Below are 14,820 nucleotides of genomic sequence, written 5' to 3' on the forward strand. Positions count from 1 at the left end.
CCTTGCTCAAGAGGGATTCATTCATTGGTGGGTTTCACATTCCCTCTCCTGAAACTTGTCCCAGATTATTCGTAACGTCTATTCATGAAAAGAATCACTGTAGCTTTCTAAGATCTGGGCCTTCCTTCAAAAGTGAATCATTTTTAATAAGTACCTCCTTCTGAAGAAAATATTCTCAGGTTCATCATGTAACCCAAAGTATTAATTCTGGGATAGGAAGATGTCAGTGCAAGAACTCATCACTATAAGAAGTACTGGAGGATAATCCAGGCTCTGCAGCACTTCAGCTCGTACTGCACCAGCAGTTTTTCGATCTGCAGATAGGGCTGGGCTTGCACAAAGGAAGGTTTTAAAGGACATACCCACAGGAAGAGAAAATCTACTGGTCTTCTAGCCTGTTTGACTGTTTAGATTCTTCTTTCTCACTGTGAGAACAGGGAGCAAAAAGTTAATGAGCCATTCTAAGTCTGAAAGACTAAATTTTCAATCAGGATGTAGATGTTGCAATTATGGTGATGGCTGATAGGCAAGAAAATAATTAATATTCTCCCTCGTTGCTGGTTTTTCTTGCTGAATCATACAGATTTTAGACACTGCCTCAGAATAGGAACAGTTATGCTGAGTTAGGGCGAAGGGGAGCAATGAAGAGGCTAAGTTGGGTTGCATGCTCAGGCTGACCTTGTGAAGAGCAAGGCAGCTCAAATCACCTTTATTTTTGAGCAGAATAATGCAATACATAAAGGGTCTGGAAAGATATATCATCATGATTTTGCCAACATACATTTTAATGTATGTGGATTTTGAAATCAACTCACAAATTATTTCATTTGACCCTCAGAGCATACCAATTTCTGATAGGATTTTTCTTTTTTTTCCTTCATCTTTTTAGGGCCACACCTGTGGTATACAGAAGTTCCCATATAGGCTAGGGGTCAAATCAGAGCTGTAGCCACTGGCCTACACCACAGCCACAGCAATGCCAGATCCAAGCCACATCTGTGACCTACACTGCAGCTCATGGTAACACTGGATCCCCAACCCACTGGGGGAGGTCAGGGATCAAACCCCATCCTCATGGATACTGGTTGGGTTTGTTACACCAGAACTCCCTCTGGTGGGATTTTAAATCAATCATGTTACTACTAATCCTCTTAGAGATTTTTATTACAAGTTAAACACACCAAATTTATTTTGTATACAAAAAAATAGTAACAGCAATATAAATCACCACAACTGCTGCCATAAGAGCAACAAGGCACTTGCCCTTTATTCTTTCTGCTAAATATTTAGCTGTCTTAATATTCGGGACTATGTTACTTTCGACAGTAATTGCTTTTAGGTGTGTTCACTGCAATACATCGCAATATTATATAGAATTTTTAAATAATAGGTCTTTTTTTGGCTTGTTTTTTAAGGGCTGCACCTATGGCTTATAGAGGTTCTCAGGCTAGGGGTTGAATTGGAGCCACAGGAACACAGTATCTGAGCTGCATCTGCAAACTACACCACAGCTCAGGGCAACATCGGATCCTTCACCCACTGAGCAAGGCCAGGGATCAAACCTGCAGTCTCATGGATGCTAGTCAGATTCATTTCCCCTGAGCCATGACGGGAACTCCTAAATAACAGGTCTTAATATACAGCAATAATGATATTTCAGAAAACTGAATCAGTAGCAATTTGGGGCTAATCTGACTTAGAGGCTCAGAGAAGAGAAGTCTGAGACCCTCAAAGCAACAAAGTGCTATTGGAAGATTCGCTACATCCAATTTATGTCACTTTTATCACAGGCTTGGAGACAGAGGTGCTTTTCTAAGTGCTTCTTGAAACAGCGTCTCTTCTGTCTTGATACACCCGAGTTCTAACCCTGCCCAGGTGGGGCTCTACTGGGCTAACATCCTTGGGAACCTCTGATTCTCCTCCTCAACATAGTTTCTTCTCTCTTTCTCCTGGTCGCCTTTGTTTGGTTTTTCTCCAAAGTGCTTCAGTGAGATCTTCTTTAGAAAAGAGACATTTCTGTCCTGACTTATGAGAACCAAGGCAGAATTCAGTGCTGTCCATCTGGCAGTGGACTGAGGAATTCTGGGCAAGATGGGATGCGTCTCTGCGACTCTGAAATGTTTCAGCAACAAGCTTTTGGCATTCTGTTTGAATTCTCTCTGTGTGCACCTGTGTGCATTGTTACAATCTGACTTCCCTCAGTTTCCCCTTCAAACTTGAGCACTGAGTTAAAGAGCTACCAGAGAACTTTATGGACCTCAGCACTGGATGCGAGGGCCCAAAAATTCACTGGAAAGCACAGAAAAAAGCATTTGCCCTCACTCGCTCATCTGCACGTAACTCAGCCTCTGGCAGAGATGCAGCGTGGCTTAGGGGGTCAAAAGAAATACTAGCTAGCAACTCTAGCGCTTGAGAAATTAATGATGAGTAACTGGCAGAAGGGATCTGTGACTTATTTTTTGAGTTAAAAACTGGAGTATTCATCTACACTAAAGTTTTAGGGTAATGCTTAACTAGCAAAATAACTGAAGCTCTCTATATAACTGGGAGCTGGTAATTATCCTAACCAAAAAAGAGTTTTAGTATGTTTAAAAAAATAGCAAAAAATTAATCTTCTTAGGATTTTTCTAGTTGGTTTTTTTTTTTTTTTTTGTTTGTTTGTTTGTTTGTTTTGACTTTTTAGGGCCACACCCAGGGCATACGGAGGTTCCCAGGCTAGGGGTTGAATCGGAGCTGCAACTGCTGGCCTACGCCACAGCCACAGCAATGCCAGATCCGAGACAAGTCTGCGAGCTACACTGCAGCTCACAGCAATGCTGGATCCTTAACCCACTCAGGGAGCCCAGGGATCGAACCTGCGTCCTCACGGATACTAGTCAGATTCTCTTCCTCTGCGCCACAATGGGAACTCCGAATTTTTCTAGATTGATAAAAAAAGCTAAAGCTAAATGTAAAAAACTAAAATAGATGAAGGCTGTCAGTTGGTATGATCCCATCAAAAACCACCACTACCAATAACAAAACAAATAAACATGTAATGTGAGAAACATTTTCCTACTATTTGCTACCTTACCATGAACTATAGCATAGCATAATAATATGCCTTTAGCAGGGCTGAGAGAAGTGTTTAAAACAGATTTTTTTTTTTAACTATTATAGAAGTTAAAAATTTTCTTTTTTTAATTGAAGGAAAGAGTCTTTAAATTCTACAGCGCTTTACAGTGTTCAAAAGTTTCACACACACACAATTTCATACAATCCCATAATAACCATTTGCTCCTCTTACTCTATACCGCTTCTCCTACCCCTCTCCCTCCTCCCACTGGTAACCACTAGTTTGTTCTCTGTATCTGTGGGTCTGCTTCTTTTTTTGTTATAGCCACTAGTTTGCTTGTTAGTTTGTTCAGATAGAAATTTTCTATTAGCATACTTGAAAAACAGAAAAGAAGTAAACACATTTATTCCACAGATATTTACTGAAGGGCTACCCCCTGCCAGACACTTGGACATGGGATGTGCAATGGCGGAAAAGGCCAGCCTGAGTCCCTTCCCTGGCAACTTCCATTCAAGAGGGAGATAATCGAAAACCAGGGAAACAGATCAATAAAATAACTGTGTACTGTGATAAGTATCCCAAATTTACAAAAATAAACAGATCAAGATTAACGGGAGGCAATGGTTCTAAAGCAAACCCTCAGTCTCTTTAAAAATGTTTCGGTGTTTATTCTTTATAGCTGTAATCAGACATCCCTTTCTATCCTATTTCGTTCATTTAAAAGATCTCTCATGAACATTTTCGATGTCATTAAACATGCCACATGAACATAACTGTATTAATAGTTTTATTATTAAATATGCTAACATTTATAGGGCACCGTGTACAAGGCACATTCTATATGCTAGCTCACTGAATCTTCCAAACAAGCCTGTTAGATAGGTACTTCTATTAGCCTCATTTTGTAGATAAAAAATTCGACAATAAATTTAACTAACTTTTTAAAGACTGCATAATTTAAAGCATATCTAAGATTCAAGCCAGGCCACTGGACTCATGTGTACTCTCTTATCCCATAATTAAACTATACTGTCTCAATAACTACGTAATATTCCATCACTCTTATTTGATACACACTTTTTATATGGTAAAAATTAAAATGACAAAGGTAAAAAAATACAGAGCCATAATAGAACCAACAGGTATGGGGGGGTGAGCAGAGAAAGAAAGAGAGAGAAATTTTCCTTGGGATGTCTAAATAAAATGGGTCAGGAGGGAGGAAGAAAATGAACATTCAAAAATTATCCCTTAGCAGACTCACAGATCTAGAGAAGAGACTTATGGTTGCCAGGGGCGGGGTGGGGGGGGGGAGAAAAGGATTGGGAGGTCGGGATTAATAGACGCAAACTATTATACATCGGACAGATAAACAAGGTCCTATTGCATAGCACAGGGGACTATATTCAATATTCTGTGATAAATCATAATGGAAAAGAATATGTATATGTATAACTGAATCACCTTGCTATATAGAAGAAATTAATACAGCACTGTAAATCAACTATACTTGGATAAAATTTAAAAAAAATACCCCACGGCAAATTTCTAAACATATTTAATTCATAAATGGCTGTGTACTTAGAACAACCTTTTTGTAAAGCAAAGGAGCAAATGCTTATGATGTACCATTTTCACGATGAAAGCATCGGCCAGAACCTTCCCAACATTTGGAATTGTGGGCAATAAACAGCAAAGATTCAGATATCACATGTGTTCTGGCTTAGCTGCGTTTGTACTTTCTCGGCCTCCGACAATCTAAAGAGTGCACAGAAACTTCTGAGGGCTTTGACACACCCTTATAAAAGTGAGACCCAGGGGAGTTCCCATCGTGGCGCAGTGGTTAACAAATCCGACTAGGAACCATGAGGTTGCGGGTTCAATCCCTGGCCTTGCTCAGTGGGTTAAGGATCTGGCGTTGCCATGAGCTGTGGTGTAGGTCGCAGACGCGGCTCGGATCCCGTGTTGCTGTGGATCTGACATAGGCTGGAAGCTACAGCTCCGACTGGACCCCTAGCCTGGGAACCTCCCATATGCCCCAGGAGTGGCCCAAGAAATGGTAAAAAGACCAAAAAAAAAAAGTGAGACCCAAATCACCAATCAGGACTGGTTTTATTTGCTGGAAATTCTACAACAGAGATTCACATATGCAAGCAAGCCCAACAGTGGTGGAATAATATAAGACCACGTGTGATGTTGAGAATTATGAACACTTCATTTCTGTCCAACATCTTAGCGAGGCGGCTACTCTACCAGCTGCTCTCCCGGCTTCGCTATGCCACCCAAGGACAATAACAAGAAGAAAGATGCCAGAAAGTTGACCAAGAAAGACAAAGACCCAGTGAACAAACCTGGGGACAAGGCGGAAAAGAAGAAGTGGTCCAAAGGCAAAGTTCGGGACAAGGTCAATAGCCTAGTCTTGTTTGACAAAGTGACATATGACAAGCTCTGTAAAGAGGTTTCCAACTATAAGCTCATAACCCCTGCTGTCGTCTCTGAGAAACTGAGGATTTGTGGTTCTCTGGTCAGGGCAGCCCTTCAGGAGCTCCTGAGCTAAGGACTTATTAAACTGGTTTCAAAGCACAGAGCTCGAGTAATTTACACCCGAAACACCAAGGGTGGAGATGCCCCGGCTGCTAGAGAAGATGCATGAACAGGTCCCACCATATACTGTACACTTTGAAAAATAAAACTTTATTAAATAAAAAAAAGAATTATGAACAATAATTCTCACCAAAGCTCGAGCTCTACCTGTGGCTCCTATCTTACTTTTCGAAGCTTCTGGGTATGTACGTTTTATTCCGTACTCTCCCATCCCCATGCCCTAGCATCACTATCATTAATTAGAGTTGCCAATACTGAGTAAAGATCATACTTCACACATTTCATCTTTCCCTAGAGAGTCTTTTTAAAGCTTCAAGTAAATATCATAATGTAATAAAAGAGTTAAGAACTTAGGCTTTGAGGAGTTCCCTTCATGGCTCAGTGGTTAATGAACCTGACTAGGATCCATGAGGATGCGGGTTTGATCCCTGGCCTCACTCAGTGGGTTGAGGATCTTGCATTGCCATGACCTGTGGTATAGGCCGCAGGCGTGTCTCAGATCTGGCGGGTTGCTGTGGCTGTGGTGTAGGCCAGCAGCTGTAGCTCAGATTCCACTCCTAGCCTGGGAACTTCCATATGCCGCAGGTGTGGCCCTAAAAGCAAAAAACAAAACAAAACAAAACCCCCAAAAACTTAGGCTTTGAAATTGGACTGTGCTGGATTCCAATCTTGGCTCCATCACTCACTTCTGATTTAGAAATTAGGTGGCAGGTTGTGGGGTGGGGTCAGTGTGCAGAAATTTTATTTCCTGTATCAAGGGAATCTTCTATAATGCTTTGTACATAGCAGGTGCTCAATAAACATCTTCCTATTATCTTCTCCCTTATCTAAATTTTCTCTGTGTATTTAACCAGATCTAATTCTCATCAACTTTTTTTTTTTTTTTTTTTGTCTCTAGGCAGTACGTACCTGGCAGATGTTTAACAGCTACATATCGGGAGTGAATGAAGTGATGTTGGTACATAATTTGGTTGTAAAGTTTATAAAGTGCCTTGAGCTGACAGAAATAGCACAAATGACGACTGTAAATGGGCATAAAACATGAAATATCTCTCTTACTAACCCATCTTTTCTCCTTAGGATTTATCTTTCCCCAACTAGGGATTCCTGTTTTCTTTCATCTGCTAAGAGGCAGACATACCAACCTCATATGCAGCAGTTAGAAACAGGGAGACCCTGATTTATTTAGAATAAGCATTGGGACACAAAAATGTCAAAGTAGCTCAAAACCAAAGATTAGGCTCATTGACCTAACGTGGATACATGGTTCACTAAGGCCCTGTAAATGGACAGTGATCCTGCGGATAAAAAAACACAAGGGGTGGTGGCCAAAGTATGGCAGTCATAGGGGTTTGAGTTGTTTCATGGCTTTGCAAAGGATGGCATCTAATTTTCCGAAACATCTTGTTTCTGGGAGAAATTCATCCACTATCCTCCACCGGTGCTTTGATACATAACATGTCACAGTGCCTGTGACTGGGCTTCTGCCAGTAGCGCAGAAACCGATGACATGAAACAGGTACCGGCAATGGCACAGCTGCTAATGGGTACATTTAAATCAACGCCTATTCTTCCCATGCCATCATGCAAAGCCCCCTTGACTGCTCTAAAACAAAGATAGCTTAATTTTATTTCCTGCCTGGCTTTGTGTAATTTTGACACGTCCTCAGTCAAACACGACCCAGTCCTTCAATCAGGCCCTATTTTTCTGGAGATGGGAAAACAAGAGGAAGCGAAAGCAATTATTGAAAACTCATAAGCAGCAGCTTTAGCCTAATTACCTTGACTTTCCTTTTTAATTTTTCTATCGATTGTTTCTTGTTAATATACAAGTATTGACTGAGCTGGTAGAGGCTGGTGCTACTATGATAAGAACTGATGCTGCTGGGAAAGAAAATGTAATTAGGAGACCCAATATTCTGCTCTTCTTCCACAGAAGCACACACTAAGAGCAGCGACTTTGGTTTAAGACCCTCTTAAGAATCACCAGCAGCACCTGCATAGCCAGGATCTTTGTTCAGTGCCTTTGCTGTCTGTTGTGCCTTGGCCACTAGGGGGCAGCTGGGAAAAAGAAAAACAACCCCTTTTCCTTTGTTCTTCTGATGTCAAAAGAATATGTGTCATCTACTAACACAGCAAACTATATATCTAATCACTTGTGATGGAACATGATGGAGGATAATGAGAGAAAACGAATGTATATATATGTATGAAGGGGTCACTTTGCTATACAGCAGGAAGTGACAGAGCACTGTAAATCAATCATAATAAAAAAATTTTTAAAAATACATTTCCCTTCTTTTCAGCACATGATCTACTAGACCTCCTGGGTCAATAACCCCAGGGGGACGAGCAACCCAAGAATGAAGGTGATGTCCCTTGGAGCTGCATGTGTTGGCTTTAAATGCTGCTGTATTTAAAGTTCCAACTTGAAAATGCCTAAGCACTACTGGGTGAGCTGCCCTGAATATTAATGTATCATTGATAAATGCTTTTAGCCATTCCTGATTCCTTTGTCAGGGAGAAATGTGACGTTTTCTTGCTGTAGAATATGAAACTCATTTTAAAAATAATTTTTTCTAAAGCACTTTCAACTTTTCCATGTCTTACATAGCTAAGTTTTCTAGAACATTAATAATGTGCTAGAGGTTGAGAGTCTTAAATTGCTAGCAAGGCATTACCTCATTATATGCAAACACAATTTAGGAACGTTGTGTGGCAATCAGTTTTCTTAGGGGCCAAGAAAACCCTGGCAAACTAGGGTGTCATGCTGCATTCTGCTTCATTTCACTCTTTAAAGCAACTCTAACAGAAGATAAAAAAGCAGGAGCAGTTAGCAAGGCTAAAATTAATCAGAGATATCTCAAAGGGGGAGTTCTCAGAAAAATATATCCTGCTCACAAATTCTACCACACAATCCAGAAGGAAAGAAGTATTCTTAAAGAAAAGACTGGAGGAGTTCCCATCGTGGCTCAGCAGTTAACGAATCCGACTAGGAACCATGAGGTTGCAGGTTCGATCCCTGCCCTTGCTCAGTGGGTTAGGATCCGGCATTGCCATGAGCTGTGGTGTAGTTGCAGACACAGCTTGGATCCCAAGTCGCTGTGGCTCTGGTGTAGGCCGGTAGCTACAGCTCTGATTCAACCCCTAGCCTGGGAACCTCCATATGCCTTGGGAGCAGCCTTAGAAATGGCAAAAAGCCAAAAAAAAAAAAAAAGGACAAGACTGGGAACAGCCATAAAAACCAAGAGAATGGTGCAAAATCCAAGAAGCAGGGGAGAAGTAATAGGAAAAGGAAGCCAATGGATCAAAAGGGGGAAAAAAAATAAATGAAAGAATCATTAGACTAAGGAAGAGAGTTAAGGACTGGTTTTCAGCTGAAATGGTGCAATGAACAGCAGAAGGAGGAACAGAAGTAGCAGAAATAGTTTAGTCCCTATAAAGCATACTATAATAACAACAAACGTCCATCAAATCTAAAGTAACAAGTTCACAGACTTGGGGGACAGTAAGTGAAAGGGCAAATGGATTTCTATTAAAATAACTTCATCAGCCCCTGAGAGCATCGTTGTCACCAGAAAGTCACAGGCATAAATACATCATCAATCCAGATCAACAAATGGCAAGTAATTATTGGAAGGTACGGAGAAAGTCACACTACAATCTGCACAACAGCAGTACATCCCATCAGAGACTAGCACAGATATTCACCTCTAATAGAGGTTTTAAACATGCATTAATGATAGGTTCAAATACCTTATATAATATTTAAGATTCAAAAAATAGCTTCAGAATTTTTCCTTTTAAGGGCCACTACATATGGAAGTTCCTAGGCTAGGGATCAAATTAGAGCTGTAGCTGCCAGCCACAGGCACAGCAACACCAGATCTGTGCCATGTCTGTGACCTACACCACAGCTTATGGCAATGCCAGATCCTTTAACCCACTGGGCAAGGCCAGGGATGGAACCCACATCCTCGTGGATACTAGCCAGGTTCTTAACTTGCTGAGCCATGATGGGAACTCCCTCTTCAGATTTTTAATTAAAGAATTCCAAAGAGTAATACTGTGATCTGCATGGAGCTGGGTTAGAACACCGAGACAACGTTGCAGCAGCTCAGGAAATATTTTCTGAAGGCCTACTATGTTCTAGACAATGAAATGTTGGTATGACCTCGTCTTTCTATCAAAGTCATCATCTCGTGGAGAGAATTACCATACAGTGTGCCAGAAACAATAGTTACCTTAGGAACAAGATAAAAAGGAGGAGAAAAAAAGGGGGAAGCTTCACTTTCAAAAACGTTGTATTTAAAGCAAATCTGTAAACATATTTGAATTGACCATCGGGAGGACAGTGTGGAAAGAGAGGTCCCAGCATCCTCAGGTCTCTCAGGCCTCCAGTGGGGAGCAACAAACTGATATTGATAAGAGAAAATCTGGATTTAGAAAGATCAGGGTGGGAAGGGAGATAAAGACGCTGCTGGGAGGCAATTGTAAGGAGACAAAGGAAAAGGCAGCCAAAAGGAAGGGAAAAAGCAGAGTCATCTTCCAGAAATTGAGTTCAATGTCTTAGCTGGTATCGGCATCCTAGTCATGGTATAATGGAAAGAACTATGGATTTGTCATCACATGACTTGGACTGCCGTCCTAGAGCCTCTATTTACTACGTACGTGACTGTTTCAGCCAGTATTCGTTCAGCCCCAAGTCATAGAAAACTGACTAAGAGTACAAACAGTTGGGGTTTCACAGGAAGAAACAAAACACACTCCAGTTTATTTTTTAAAGCAGAAATGGACTCCATGTAAGAAATTTGGTCCTTATGGTATCAGAGGAAGGGTGGATGGAGTGGGGTGGAGGCTGCATTTCCAGAAAGTACTCAAAATTAACACTAAAGAACTGACCCACCAGAAGAAGGACCACACCTGTCACTATTAGGATAGTGAGGAATTAGGAGGCTGCCAAGGTTAAGGTTATCTCTTCTAGACAGTTTTGAAATGAGTGAGTGACTTTTAACATTGTGGAAAAAACACATGTCCATTTTTGCTCCCAGAAAGAAGCCAAGCCACCCAAAATAGCCTTCCCCTCAGTTCCCCCCTCCAAAGGCCACACGAATGCACCTGATAAGAAGAACCTAATTCATCCCCTAAATTCTGCTGCAGGGAAATAAGGAAATGCAGTCGTGAAGGAACCTAGGAGGAACGTGGAATGTTCCCTGACTGCCATACCATCAGGTTCACAACTTGACTAAATAATCAAAATAATGACTGCATTCAGGACAAGAATCCCAAAGGCAGGGCAATCTCAGAATGAGTTAATTCAGCGTCTTGAACAACATCATGAAGAACTCAGGGTCTTTCCATTTTTCTCCTTTAGGATCAGAGGCTTGTCCCCTTCTGATGGCAAGATGGCTGTCATGGTTTGAGGTAACACATGTACGGTGGACATTGTGACAGAAACAAATGGGCCTCTTTCTTTCTGTTGTCTTTTCACCACAGAAAACCTTTCCCCCAGAAGCCTCTGGAGACCTTCTCTCAGATTTGCTGAACGGAACTGTATTATTTACCGACGGCCCAGATCATCTTAGTGAAAGAAATAGCATTAGCATGACTGGCCTAGAGAAGTCATGACGTACCCTGAGGGGCAAGAAAAAAGACTCTTCGCTGAGCACAAGGTCTTGCAAGAGATCAAGAATCAGCATGGGACAGCCAGGAGGAACTGGGGTGAGGGGGGGCCGGTAAAGGCAATGCAGAGGTGCAGCAGGCTGTTTATCTCCTACTCTCAACGTCTTACTTTTTCCTCAGTTCTAACATGAAGATGTTAACATCTGCTTCTTCAGCTAAGAGGACCACCGTTCCCATGGTACCCTATGCCTGTGGTCCAAGAGGGCTGTCGTCATTCGCATCCATGTGAAGTGATACAGGTAAAACCTCTGCAGATGATGTGCGATGTCATCCGTATTAGTACACGGTTAGTACCCAGGGAAGTGAGAAAGGAGACTTTTGTTCTCAGCAAGTACCACCCTCTCTGGCTGGTGTTAATTGAAAGGGCAAATGCTCGTCTTGAGGAAAAGCAATTTGCTGAGATGAGCGTTTTTTGAAGCGTTTTATACTGTCATTATGGAAAAGAGGGCTAGATTCCATCGGAAGAAAGACAATCAATAAACCATGAAACTGCCCAACAGTACTGGAGTGTTTCCAGAGAGAGAACTTTGTTGATTTGAGCTGTGTGGTTCTGGTGATGAAGCAACCATGTTTATGAAGCATGTTAAGCATCATCACAGCAGGTAGTAATGGATCAAAAGCCTGGAGTTGAGAGGACAGGGCTTACTACTGATGCACATGCCAATATCCACACAGGCTGGATATATAAAATGTGTGGATAATTGCAAACCCTCTAGAGTCGTGGAGTTTCCAAGAGTCATACCTGTTGCTTAGAGGATACAAGCTAATGCATATCAATTCCTCCTGTCAAGTTCACACTCCTTTGTACCCTCAGTGGAATTTCATTTCCTAAGGTTGTCTGAGAGGAGCAAGGCTCACTGCCCATTAATATGCTTATGGGATCTTTCTGCTTGCCAAAGTTAATTCACTGAATCAAATTACACTGTAATCGGAACTATTATTATAGAATTGATTTCATAAATTGATGATGAGACTTTTCAAAGGCATTTCCCCTGTAATATTCTCATTTATTTACTCTTCATTTTACTACATTGGAATCCTATACCCTCAAATACAATGAGCCATTATGTAGGATGCTCATCCCCACAGAAACATTAATGATGCAGTTAGATATACTGGCTATGCCTAGAATTTTGTCACACAGATGTAATGAGAAGGTTGGAAGAAGCTGTGATCTAAAGGATATTACCTTCTCCAAATGATAAAGATGTTACACGGGAAGGCTAATTTGTCGTATGGTAGTTGCGTAATGTGCCAATTTGGCCAGGCTAAACCACATTGCTCTGATTTCCTTCCCTGTGTTTCTGGTTGAGGTGGGCTGTCAAAGACTCGAGATGGCAGGGGGGTGAGTGAAGCAGTACCTACTGTTTTATAGATTGAAGAGGCTGGTCTCCTAATGCTGATGCAGGTTCAATCCCTTGGCATGGGGCACCGTTAGGCCCACAGCCACTCCACCATCCCCTGGGATCCTCTTACAGGTACTTTGACCCATATGCCAGCTGTGTCTTAAGCTCAGTGATGAAGGGGGCAACTTATCCTGTAGGATACTCATATCATCAGGGTTGGAGACAGTGAGAAGACACAACTGCTAGCCCATTCTCATGAGTTCTAACTTGTCCCCACTACCCCTTACTTATGTCCCTCTCCCCACTTCCATCTGCCCTGCAGACTTCAAACCATATATGAGCTGTAAAGAAAGTATTTAACCAGAGCCCACAACTGCACAAGGTCAAGTCCCTGTAACACATTTTTTTATTATATGTGTGTTTTTATATAATATACACACATACCTACACAGCCTTCTGCTTTTCAGACTGAACGCCAGTAATTTAATGCCATAATTAATTTGTCGGAATACCATTCAATGGCATACTGTCCATAAAGATCTTCGTTTTGAAGAGACATGACTAAAGGTAAGCTTTTTTCCTTACATTCCTACAATCCAGTAATTGACAGATGTGTGAATCATCAAGAAATGGATAGTGTAGACCTAAAGGGGCAAGAGAGATTACTACACAGTAAACAGAGATTTCCATCTGAAAGGTTCAAAAGCAAGTTTCAGCATTCAAAGTTAAACCTCAATTATCTGCTAAATTTTGCTTTCAAAACTTATGCCCCTATCATTCTAGAAAACCTTGGTGTTGCTAAACCTGAAATTTTGATTTTTCAAAAGACATAATTAGAAAAATGAAAATAGCATGAACAAGATGTTAAATATAGAGATCTCTAGAAAGGAGGAAGGCGGGAACAGCAACAGCTATTGTGCAAAGGGGTTAAATAACAGGAACCTTCTAAAGAACTTTTACTATTATAGCTAACACTCATATATATAGTTCTGCAAAAAACTTCATTAAAAATACAAGCCTGTTTCATGAGTTTCACGTGTAACCTTTCACCTCAACAACTGCTCTATAGGGAAAACTCTGATTACCCCCTTGTACTGATCAGGAAGCTAGGATAAGAGCCAGAACTTTCCTAGAATCCCCATAGGAAAGTAGCATGACAAGGTATTTTTGCCAAGTTCTGAATTCACACTCTCAGCCAAAATGCCATGCTACAATTTTTGAAATTTAAAAATGTTTTAATACTTATCATATTCAATTACTCAATAGACAGTGCCTCTTAATGCCACACTCGGATTCCCTGACTAAACCATCAACCACTTCTCTCTGATCAGCATGTAAGCTTCTTGAGGCCAAGTCCGTAACTTCTCCAGAACACTTTGGTACATCTGAAAGTAACATGCAAATAGTCACGGTTTTTATGAATCAATGGTTTGTGGTATTTAAGTGCCAACTGGTATAAGCCTCTTGATGGCAGATACCATCTCTCCTACTTCCTTGCATCCTCCTGCCTGCACATAGAACTTTAGAAACAGCAGATACTCAACAAAGCCCCAGGCTTTAAATAGTCAACTGCTCTCTAATCTGACAACAGAAGGCTGAAAACAGACACAAAACCAGATTTTTTTCACTCAAAGAAATCAATAAAACTGATATGCAGGCTCATTCACCGAACTGCTTAACTCTACGGCAAAGGGGGCCTTCCGCTGAGTCCCGTCGTGACTCAGCGGAAACGAATCCGAGTAGGAACCATGAGGTTGCGGGTTCGATCCCTGGCCTGGATCCAGCATTGCCGTGAACGGTGGTGTAGGTTGCAGACGTGGCTCAGATCTGGCGTTGCTGTGGCTCTGGTGTAGGCCGGTGGCTACAGCTCTGATTAGACCCCTAGCCTGGGAATCTCCATATGCCGCAAGGGTGGTCATAAAAAAAAAAAAAAGACAAAAAACCAACCAAACAGAAAAAACAAAGGGGGTTTATCTTGAAGCTTAAAGGTCATTTCAGAATAAATTCAAGAAAGTGTCATCAACAATGGGTAGACGTGTATAGCATTTCTTATTATTATCCAAAGAGGCAATATGGATTCAAAATTATAAAGACTGCAAAAGAGTTTTGATAAATTAAAAATACACATTCACTGTG

General features: G+C 41.3%; 1 protein-coding gene and 1 pseudogene across 8 annotated transcripts in view; one reads left to right on the forward strand and one right to left on the reverse strand.

Annotated features, from left to right (window-relative positions):
- Positions 1–14,820, reverse strand: part of EXOC4 (exocyst complex component 4) — a 799,095-nt gene that overhangs the window by 316,965 nt on the left and 467,310 nt on the right. The window lies entirely within an intron of this gene.
- Positions 5,307–5,705, forward strand: LOC100524776 (small ribosomal subunit protein eS25 pseudogene; annotated as a pseudogene).

The sequence above is a fragment of the Sus scrofa genome, chromosome 18, assembly GCF_054392235.1.
Source record: "Sus scrofa isolate SSC_HxYL_T2T_F1_AM1 chromosome 18, Sscrofa_HxYL_maternal_Yorkshire_Landrace_v2.0, whole genome shotgun sequence".
In the NCBI taxonomy this organism is placed as follows: Eukaryota; Metazoa; Chordata; class Mammalia; order Artiodactyla; family Suidae; genus Sus; species Sus scrofa.